Source organism: Ixodes scapularis, unplaced genomic scaffold, assembly GCF_016920785.2.
Source record: "Ixodes scapularis isolate PalLabHiFi unplaced genomic scaffold, ASM1692078v2 PGA_scaffold6__148_contigs__length_123643588, whole genome shotgun sequence".
Classification (NCBI taxonomy): Eukaryota; Metazoa; Arthropoda; class Arachnida; order Ixodida; family Ixodidae; genus Ixodes; species Ixodes scapularis.
In genome coordinates, this window is record NW_024609881.1 from 29919251 (window position 1) to 29930918 (window position 11668).

Sequence of the window (11668 nt, forward strand, 5' to 3'; positions counted from 1 at the left end):
GAAGACATTCAGTGGTTCTGCATCAGAGCAGAGTAGCGCAATCTAGAACGCTACTTCCCGGCGACAAGCGGCGAACGCCCGGGGGTTCCAACTCCGGTCACAAATGCAGGGGGAACGTGACTCACGACAACTTCGGATCCCGCTTATCCAGGAGGGAGATAAACTTCCTGGGGCCAGAGCTGACGTCCCTCGTTTCAGCGGCTCCGAGCGATTAGATGTCTACCCCACGGCATCGTCCCTCATTTCCCTGGCTCTACACTCTCACCCATCGCTTTCCCACTTTCCAGTGTAGCGTCTTTCACCCTCCCTTCCTTCACCTATATATGCAAACTTCGGGTCAATAAATGTTGTTGCTAGCATACCTCGGCAAACCTCACTCATGAGGGCCCTCACTCACCCTCATCTTCACAAGTGAGGTGAGGGTGAGTGAGTTTCTGAACCAGGAAAATTCATGAGTGTGAGGGTGAGTGAGGGCCGTGAGGGCGGTGAGGGCCGTGAGGGCTGTGAGGGCGGTGAGGGCCGTGAGGGTGGTGAGGGCCGTGAGGGCCGTGAGGGCGGTGATGGCCGTGAGGGCCGTGAGGGTGGTGAGGGCCATGCAACTCTGAGCAATTCGAATGCGTTTGAAGCAGCTGCATCCAATCAGGGACGCAAAATTTTCACGTGATACCTCGTGCCAGTGATGATGACACCGAAAGACTTGGTTCTGGATTGAAATCGATCGTTTTTTTGGAAATAAACTGTTTCAGAAAGGTGCATTAGTATTCTTAACGAGATTTAAATGCATAAAAACACGTTTATAACGCGTAATTGTGTCTAAATAGTGCAAGAAAAATAAAATTTTATGATGACGATGGCAAATTGCAGCAATTGGTTGCTGCGTGTGATCGCGGGCGGTCCGTGTTGCTGGTGTTGCGACGTAAAGTTTCTGGGCGAAATTGCCCCATCTGAAGCTGGCCTGAGTGGCGTGAGGGCCATCAGTGCGTGACGGGCGTGAGGGGTGTGAGGGCCGCAAGGGCGGTGAGGCGCGTGAGGGCGGTGAGTGGCGTGAGGGCGGTGAGTGGCGTGAGGGCCGTGAGGGCGGTGAGGGCCGTGAGGGGCGTGAGGGCTATGAATGCGTGAGGGCGGTGAGGGGCGTGAAAGCCGTGAGGGCGGTGAGTGCGTGAGGTTGAGTGAAGGGCTGAAGGTGAGTGTGACTGTGAGGGTGAGTGAGGGGCTGAAGGTGAGTGTAGCTGTGAGGGTGAGGGTGAGTGAGGGGCTTAGGTAAGTGTGGCTGTGAGGGTGAGGGTGAGTGAGGGCGACCTAAAATGCCGACCTCTGGTTGCTAGTTGGAAGTCTTCGTTGTCCGTCCCCCCTTTCTATGTATCTTCATGTCTAATTACCGTTACCAACACGCTCGTTTTGTACTTAACTGAGAAAATCGTTTCTTGATTATTTTGGGGATGTACGGAACGACATTTGTTTTTGACATAATAAAGGAACAGTTTACAATAATTTGCGCTAGGTCGTGTGCCATATAAGAACGTGATTATTATTAGTTTTTAAAGTGGCTGAGCGGCATCATGCAGCCGACGACGCAATGACGCCACACCGTTCACACACAATCGTCTGCTTCAAACGCGATTGCCCTGGAAATTGCCTTCTCAAAATTTTCACGCGCATCCAATATTATAAAAACTTTCATAAAGTGTCGAGTGCTTTACCAACTTTATGACAGACTAGTTTCAAGAAGTGTGAGCTCGCCGTTTATTTTTTAATCATCCGTGTGGCGTCGATCTTCATGTTTTCTCCCATTGGGCGGGCGCCTTCTGGAACTCTGAGTACCACGTGACTCGCACCGAGCTGCTCTGTCGGTCATGTCAGCAAAACACGCGTATCAAAGGATTGCGTGCGTTACTCTGCTCCGTAGAAGGTGCGGGCGCAGGAACATGGTACATAACAATGGCGGCTGACGTGACGTCAATGAAGAGCTAAGGGAGCGGAAGAACGACATTAATGCTTTCGCATTCACAACTCGTAAGAAGTGCTTAGGTGTCCTTGGAATTTTTAAAATTAAACATATCTACTTTTTTTTTATCTTTGAGGAAAGGTGTGAGAGTTGGGCGAATGCCGTCTTCACCATGTCATAATCTCGTTATGTTCGGTGGACATTAGATGAACGGATAATCGTAGGGTAAGCTGACTTGACTACTGTACTGATATTTGTTAACTATTGGTTTGAGGGGTAATGTCTGAACTGCAATGTTCGATGCAATGACTTAAAGGCCAGACCAATTTGAAGGTTCTGCAAAATCGAATTTGTTTGATTTAAATTTGATTAATTTAATTTTTAATCGGATTTTTTTTATTGAAATCAGATGAATTACATTTTTAATAATTGTAGCTAGGGTAGGTGAGTCATATTGCTAGATGTATTTAAAAGTGGCAGGTTGGTAAACTCGTCCGATCGCTGAAAACTATGGAAACAACAATTACTGTAAATTTAAGGCACAGTCTAATTAACAACCTTTTCTTGTAAGCCTCGCCATGCTACAACAAAAGCTTTATTTTCCTTTTGCGTTTTGATTTGCTTGTAATAGCACATTACATACTTGACCAATGAAATGGAAGGTACAAAGACCGTCTGGCTCGTGTTCATCACATTCAGATATAAATATTTTTTGATTATTCTTTATTAACGAATGCCAGCAAATATAAAATAATAAACAAACGGGAAAAATGATTTAGGATTATTTTTGCTGGAAAGTTTGGGTTTAAATCAATAAATAGGGCATAATGTAAATCATCTTGATTTTTGTTCTCCACCCTAATTTGTATTGATAGACGCTCTAGCGGATATGCTGACTTTCGCTGGCATTTCACAGAAATTCTTTTTACAAGCTAAATAAACTACCGAGTGTAAATGGGTGAAGGGGAGACAGGCTTTATCTCAACTGAACTGTAGCACTGTTCTATTCTTATTACTAAAGGTAATATGTAATATGCTGTACCAAAGAAACTCCAGTCGTCTACAAAACTCCTTTAGCGGTGCAATTGTTTTTTTTTAATTATTCAAGTATTAACAAATGTTAGCACCTGCTCCAGAAGCGTGAGTCTTCAAACATTATTTTGCCTGCTAGGAAACCTGATACAAAAGGTCAAATGTTGCTTCTATCATAATTTCCCTAAGACCATTCACTTTTTTAATAATGTTGTTCACTATTTTCTTTGCGGAGGAGTGAAGAGCACGAAGAAATTGCTAAACCTCGCAATTACACAAATAAAATGAACACGACTAAAAAACGAATATCGGGAAGGGGTTTGGGGGGGGGGGGGGGGGGCAATTTGTTGTGTGGAGCAACAAGGTGGCTATTTGGGCAAGTTGGTCCATGGTCTTGAAACGTATAAAAGCGCCAAAAGCAACGAAGGCGAAATAAGACACCATGCACATTATTCTCCCCCTTCACTGTTGTAGATGCTCCTGTTTGCTGGTGTTGCAGGATGTGAAGATTCTTGACAGGTGTAAAGAAACAACAAGCAGAGAGCTGCACGACGCATTCAATATTCGGGCTAAGGATAAATATTGTGTGAGTGAGGCATCAATTCCCCTTCCAAACAGAGTTTGATTTTATGAAAAATGCTGTGCGCCGATGTTATGATTAGTGATGGACCGAATCTGCCTAACTTCAAATTCGGAAAGTTCGGCAACTGCAAAACTTTCGAAGGAAAATTCGGCAAGGATTTTGCGAACATTCGGCAAACGTCTGCGAACGTGCAAGAACACGAAAATTGAACGCCGTGCGGTGATGCCGTTACATCATGCAGTGTAGTACTACCAGCGGTTACGGCGATGTGCGGAGTAGGTGACGTTTTAACTGTGTGTTTGCCAGCCTTTGTGAACGTGGTTTTCTTTAATATGTTCTGCCTCAAGAACAGAAGACCGACCAGGTATTGACGCCGTCCACTGCACAAGTGATAAATAATGAGGCATATTCTGGATAACGTTATCTTTATTTGATATTTCGAGTGATGCAAAGAGGAGTTGCAACATTGACTGACAGCCTCTGCCCGCTTGTCCCCAGCTGTGCTAGTTGTGCATCATTCAATTTTCCCCAGATAATTTCCACCAATCTTCTAATCGCCTCTTTGCGGCTGTAATCCTATTTTCTTCCGTCCTTCCATCGTCGTCAGCAAAACCCAGAGCCCAGGCCAAATCTTTGAGAGAGGGCAGGTCGACGCCTCGTGCACTTCAAAACCAAGTGTTCTAGCGTCTCGCTCTCATTATGGCAGGTCGCACATAATGTGTCTGTCCCCTGAAATTTAACCCCATATGTCCTCGTCCTCAAAACTTCCATTCGCGCCTCAAACAGTAAATACCTTCCCAGTGAATTGTCAAACATATTTTCCTTTCTTATATCCTGTTTTTGTGACCTGTACACTGTTAGAGCAGATTTTTCCTGCATTCTTACCTCCAACATTTTTTCTGTCTCTTTCACTCCCTTTTACATTGTAGTAGCCTGCTCAGCCCCATCATTAGTGTGTAGGTATTTAAATGTAAGCTTTCGGGTTTGGTCTGTCCATTTTCTGTTTAAACGTTTCATGTATAGATACTTGAATACCTTCCGTGCCCACCGCATATCATCCATTTGGATCAAGGCTTTGTTCAAATTTCAACTTACTAATTGGCTCCCTGCTCTCAAAAGACGACCATCCCAAGTTCCCCTGTACTTTCTCATTTGGTGTCTTTCCATGTGCTCCCAGTGCCCATCTGCCTACGCTTCTTTGTTGAATTTCTAGTCCTGATTGAACCTTTGATTTCATGCATAGCACCTAATTGCCAAAATATAGTTCTAGTGCCATATGTTTTGGTGCTCACCCAGTATTTGCAAATCTTCTGCCCATTCCTCCATTCTCCGCTTTACTTTCTGCAGAGGTAATCTGTATAGAACTCAAGTTATCGTTATAGGCCTTTATGACTTAATGTTGTATTTGTTTCCTCTGCATTTCTATGTTAGTTTCATTTAACTTAGTTTCCAATCATTGGGTACCTTTCCTCTTATAATTAGTTGATTAATCACATGCCGTAACTTCAGTTTGCTTGTTTTTCCTAGTGTCTTAATGAGTTACATGGGTATGTCGCTTGGGCCTGTCGCTGCACCTGCTGAAACCTTACTTCCTGCCTTATCCCATTCTCTTTTGGTAGTCTCCATTGTTACACAATTCTGCTCCTCCTGTACACTACTGCCAGTGCTATACACTGTCCCCCTCTGCTCAAGCTGAAAGAAAGCCTCCGATTGTCCGCCTAATATGTTCCCGTGCCTCTTCCCCAACTACTCTTCTCCCTTCCTGTGTGGTCAGTACGTGTTGGAAACCCTCTGTATTTCTCCCGTGCGCTTTAATGTGGTTCCAAAACCTTTTTGCCGCATTCCTGTCTTCTTTATTTATTTCCATCATCCACTGCAGTAAAGTGGTAAGCTGGGCGAGTTGGTAAACGTTAAACATGATGAAATGTCGCGCACAAAGAGACAAGGACAAAAGAGGAAGGAACACAGAACACAGACAGGCGCGTACTCACAACTCAGGTATATTAGGTGGAAGGAAAGATGAATCAATATTCATTCATGACAGGGGACACCGGCACCAGGGGGATACAGTTCAGTCACAGTCAAATGATCGCAAAAAGGCAACTTCTTTTTCGTTCAAAGCAACCGACGGCTGAGTAACGCAGCGATCGGCCAAACGCGAGATGGTAAACGCCTGAAACACTTCGCGCGTTTTTTTTGAAGCGCTTAATGATTGATTTTTTTCTAAAGATGGTGAGCACGTATATATCTTACAATGCATCGAAAGCTTCTACAGCCGTGCAAAAGAACTTCTGACTGCTGCTGGTAGACTCAAGGAAGGTTAGGAAACACGCTCAAGGTCTTTGTGAGAGTTTGTCGTTGCATCAGTTGGCTGCCAAGATAAAAATGCAAGACGTTTACAATTCCCTGTAATGCCGAAATAGAGCGCAGCTCTTGAGGAGGAAGAGTGGAGGGTACGGAGAGGAAGGTATGCCCCTCCTCCTCCGTACCCTCTCCCCTTCTCATCCCCCTCCCCTCCCTCCTCCCTCGTGAGGTCACTCGTGACGTGACGCGCAACCTTCGTTGAGGCCTTCTCGAGTGACCTTCGTAATGTCACTAGTGACGTCACAAAGGTCACTGTGAAGGTCGTGACCTTCGCTGGTGACCTTCGTGGCGTCATTATGAGAAACGTCTCATAATGCAACGCGCGGTTACGGCGACACCGCTGGAGACGGAAACGGGCGCCTAAGAGCTGCGCTCTAAAAAAGCCGAAGGACTGCACCGGGAGGTCTAGTGCCATAACGCACAAGAAAGCCTGTCCTTTCCGAGCTATAGTCACTGAGAGGGGCACGTGGCAACGGCAAATGTCGGCTTATCCCCCAAAACACCTCTCCGGTATGCGGATTGAGGATTCCGTTTAGGTTAAGAATTCTGAAACTTGTTCAAGCCTTTATGGCAGATGTATTTTCCAATCACAGCGTATTTAGCGTAGATGTACAATACCGTTTCTATTACCTTCCTCACTACTCTTTACTTAGCTCAGTCAGGGCCTGCATTGAATCCCAAAACGAACTTTCTTTCCGGAACTCAAGTGGGATGACAGCAGACAGTTTTCTTCATCTACTGCAATTTATTTAGATCCCCCATTCGTCGGATGGCAAAACGCGGTATTTTTACAAAGATCGGGGGGTGTGTATTGGGTCTTGTGTCACGCAAGTCTTGATTTTGAGTGATATTTTTCTTGCGAGAATCGACCGCGCTATTGCATTAGCTATTGAGTTCATGCCAGTTTGCAACGTGTTCAAATATGTAAATGATTTTTTTTTGTTTACTGTACAAAAACCGCGGATCAATATGTAGTTAATACGGTTATGGACATTTTTCATACCTGCGGTTTTGGGCCTACTTTTATTTTTGAGAAAAATATGGAGGGGTATTTCAAGTGCTGCCACTTGCTTTCAATTGGTACCACTTGAAAGTCAAGTGGTGCCACTTGCAAGCCAAGTAGTAGCACTGAGGCCTCAGGTGGTACCACTTGGGTTGCGAATGGTGCCACATGAGCTTCAAGTGGTACCACTTCGGGTGCAAATAGCGACAGTTCGCAAAATCACACACTGTAAACGACTTATTTTTCGCGGGCCCAATATTTGCAGTTTCGGTCAAAGCTGAAGTTCTGAAATAATCCGCGGGTTCTAATTTTCGTGACGCGGTGAAATCTCAATATAGATTCCGATGTGTTTACATTCTACCGGATTTGTTCGCGGGACCTATTTTTCGCGTATTGTAAGCGATTCGCGCGAATATTAGGTCCTCGCTAAAGTTAAGTCGTTTACAGTATATCACTAATAAAATAAGTGGAAGCTGTTGTTTCAAGTTTAATGTATAAAAATGTCAGGTCTTTGAAATATGTTGCTTTTAGTTACAAAAATCTAAGGTCAGAGACAATGAATGTGAAATATTTTTGAAAAGTGACCAATCCTCACTTATTTGAGGCGCGATTTAAATATTTTGACATTATTTTACACATGTATACTGTTTGATAAAGTCTATGCATATTGATATGCTTCATGTTGCATGAATACAATACTCTCAAAACACGGGGGAACAAATCTTTCATACGAGATTGACTAAGTCATTAGAAATTTTGAAATCTGTTCCCTCAAACAGTAATGCACTTCCTGGAGGTCTTTTCTTTAAATTGAGAAATTTGCAACAGGATGAGTAGTTAACAGTATATGCATAGACTTTTCAAATCCTAGACCCAGTCTAAACCCAGCCATGACGGCCGCTCAACTGAGAAAATATAACACTGTCGTCCATTTTCAAAAGCATGCATGGACGCACAGCTTCGGTAAGTAGATAGAACCGCATTGAAGAGGTCTTCCGCGCAAGCTGGAGGCGATCAAGATTTTCTACGCTTGCAATTCCGTACACATAAGAGAGGGCAAATACCTTTTTGGCCCCATCAGCTCTCTGAACACACAGCATACGTTCTTAAAGGGAGTCTTGTGCTGTTTACTGTGGATTGCACATCCACCCACGCGCACACGACTGTAGTCTTGAATACTGTGCACGGACCCCAGGTCCTCTTCGAGTAGAACTCTCACGTCCTCGGATGCAGCTCTGGCCTTCGCGAGAAGCTCCACTCCAGTTTTCCTATTCCTCGCCTTATGGGAGCAAAGCTCTCTCGCTTCTTTTAAAGTCATCGACTGCAGTTGGCGGAAGTTGTCCCGGAAAAATATGCGGGAAAGAATCTGGAGAAGGACGCCATTCGCTGAAGACACCAGCTTGAGTAAATGCCCCATGCTACTCTCGAACTCAAAGCATGAAGGTGCCCAAAGTGGTCCATAAAGAAGCACACTCTTTAATATGTGAAGCAATGCATGTGTAGTGGGCGGGTTCGAGCCGAGGCGGCCGAGGTGGCGGCCAGAGCCGAGGGCCGCGGAGGAAAGACTGACACAAATGACGCTCCGAGTGGTCGGACGGCAAAAGCCCCCGTTTATTCACGCACACCCTTTATACGTACACCCTAAAGGACGCCCCGTAGCTCACTGCGCCTACACACCCTCTACATCCCCTCTTTAGGGAAAACGAACGAGAGCCACACTTAGCTCCCAAGGAACGTAATGAATGACCTAAGCCACATGGTGCGCTACAAGTTCAGCCGCACCGGTGGTCTAACGCAGCGTCCGGACCTTGTGCGCGCACCCGACGCAGGCGGTCTTGAGGGAGCAGCAGGGGACCCCTGTGGCGATGAAACTGGTAGAGGACTAGCTGCCCTGGGAGTGGGACTGCTGCACGCAGGCTCTGGGCGAGATGGAGACCGTGGTGGACTTTGGGATTCCTGCGGCCCTGGACCAGAACTGCTGAGGTCGCAACCACCCGTTGATGGAGGCTGCTGCGGTAACAGATGTCTTCGGTTGCGGATGAGGGCACCTGCATCCGTCTGGACCACGTAGGAGTGTGGACGCTGTGCTGGGCTAAGGATTGTGCCAGCACAATCTGCGTCGCGTATCCACACCCTCTCCCCCTCCCCCAGGGGACGCAAAGCATGTGCAGCATGCCGGCGGTCGAAATCCTGACGCTTGCGACGTCGTTGGGCAGTGCCGCGCCTGCGGAAATCAGCCGCGAGAGGTGATCCTGGAACCAACTTGGCGGTTGGAACTGGGAGGCGGGTCCGGAGGCTGCGCCCCATGAGCAGCTGAGCGGCGCTGTACCCATAGTCACCCCTGGTGCATTACGGTAGGACAAGAGGGCCAAGGGTCAATCTGGAGATTTCTTGAAAAGTTCCTTGACAGTCCGCACCATCCGCTCGACCTCACCGTTGGACTGAGGATACCTGGGACTGCTGGTGACATGGGAGAAGCCGTAGCTCTGGAAGAAGGCACGGAACTCTGCTGATGAAAACTGAGGTCCATTATTGCTGACGAGGGTCTCCGGGATGCCGCGTCTTGCGAAGACACTTTTGATAATGGAGATCACCGCCGTGGATGTCATCGTGCAAAGGGACAGCACTTCTGGGTACCTCGAGTAGTAATCAACGAGGAGAAGGTAGTCTGTTCCAATTCGTGATGAAAAATAAAAATGTCCACACCGACTCTCTCCCAGGGGCGGCTAGGCGTCACTGCAGGAAGCAGTGGCTCCGCTCGCTGGACCCACGTGGTGGCGCAGTTGGGACAGTTCCCCACCATTGCCTTTATCTGCATGGCTCCCCAAGGTCGGCCACCAGACAGCCTCTCTGGCGATGGCGCGGCAGCGGTTCACTCCCAGATGTCCGTCTTGGATGAGGGACAGGACGTGTTTCCGCAGAGAAGCAGGCACCAGTAGACGTCCCCCGCAGAGGAGAAGGTCGTCGCCGACACTGAGCTCAGCACGATGACCCCAAAACTGAGCCATGCTGACAGGCAGACTTTCTTTCCGAGACCACCATTGTCGCAGTGCGCCCTCAGCATAGCGCACTCCCAATCCGCAACCTGCTGGGCACGGAAGTCATCGAGGAGGACCGCAAGCGTGGGAAGGAAAGCGCGGAGCGCTTCTTGGGCGTACAGCTCAACCTTGTCGACGGCTGGAGTCGTTGGCCGCTGGTCGACCGGGTCCCGCGAGAGTGCATCTGCGGTAGCCAACTGTTTCCCAGGCACATATTTGACATCAAACTGGTAATGAAGGAGGCGGATATGAAAGCGTTGGATCCGGGGTGTTGCGGCCGGAAGCGGCAACCCCGGCGAGAGCCGCCAGCCTTCTTCCGGCAAAGGAGCAACGGTCGACGCGCGAGCCATCATGCCGACTAGGGTCGGACGTCTGTAACCTGGACCCTAACAATGTATTCACGTTTCTCATCTCCTATAAAGAACCCAAGTTACAAAGCGTTGTGTTTCCTGACGCGCTAACAATGGCGACGAGGCTCGATAAGGAGAGGACAACCGAACGTCGGTACGTGAACGTCAAGTGGTGTTAATCGGTGTGTCGGTGGGACCCGGGAACAAAGGAGAAGCGGTAGCCGCCATGGCGCAAGCTCAAGCCCTCTACGCCGTACCGATTTAGTATGACCCGGCGGTGGAGAATTGGACGAACCACGTGGAGCGACTGGAGACGTACTTCTACGCCAGCGGGGTGAAGAACGACGGTAGGAAACGTTCCATCCTAATATCCGCTCTCAGCCCTTGGGTCTACGCACGACTGCGAAGCTTGGTGGCGCCAAACAAACCGCTAGACGAAACCTTCGACACGATCGTGAAAGTGCTTACGCAGCACCTCAGTCCGGAACCGTCCGAGATCTACGAGACGTTCAGGTTCCAGTCACGAGTGCAAAATGAGGGAGAAAGCGTCGCGGACTACCTGGCCGAATTACGGAGAATCGCAGAACACTGCGGTTTTGGGGACGCAGTAGAGCGCAACCTAAGGGACCGATTCGTCATCGGACTGCGCGAGAAGACGGCGCAGAGGATCCTCCTGGCGAAACCAAAGAAACTCACGCTCAAAGAGGCGCTGGACACAGCGTTGGCCGCGGAGTTAGCAATGCGGAATGCCGACCGGCTTCCCGGCTCAAGTTCGCTGCCCACTACTGCGGGGAACGTGAATGCCTCGCGGTTTAAGAAGCACAAGGGACGTCAGCAGAAAACGTCTGGGACAAAGACTGCGCAGCCCTGCATTCGTTGCGGAGACAGCTCTCATGACCCGCCGAACTGTCCGCACATGAAAACGACGTGCTTCACGTGTAACAAGCAGGGACATTTGGCGAGCCGGTGCTTTCGCACTCAGTTGACACCGGCGGTCAACCGAAAGAAGCAGCAGGCCAACCTGCTCACGGAAGAAGCACAGCTAGGACAAGCAGAGGAGGCTTTCCACTTGTTCACAGTGCATTCTCCAAAAGCTACGGTTGGTCCAGTCAACGAAGTGCTCCAGTGGGGAACAGTAGAGGTGACCATGCAGGTTGACACTGGCTCCCCTGTGTGCGTGATTTCTAGGGACACATACTCCAAGAATGCTAAGGTCTGGCCACCCCTACAGGAAACTACCAAGGAGCTCCATTGCTACCTGGGGAAACTACCAGTGCTGGGAGTCCTGGCGATGCCAGTAAGACGTGGAGACAAACAAGTGCAAGGACAACTGTACGTTGTGGATTGTACGGG

At 48.4% G+C, this 11668-nt stretch overlaps 1 pseudogene; it reads right to left on the bottom strand.

Moving 5' to 3' along the window:
* Positions 1 to 8691: 8691 nt before the first annotated feature.
* On the bottom strand, positions 8692 to 9347 carry LOC121046091 (annotated as a pseudogene).
* Positions 9348 to 11668: the final 2321 nt, after the last annotated feature.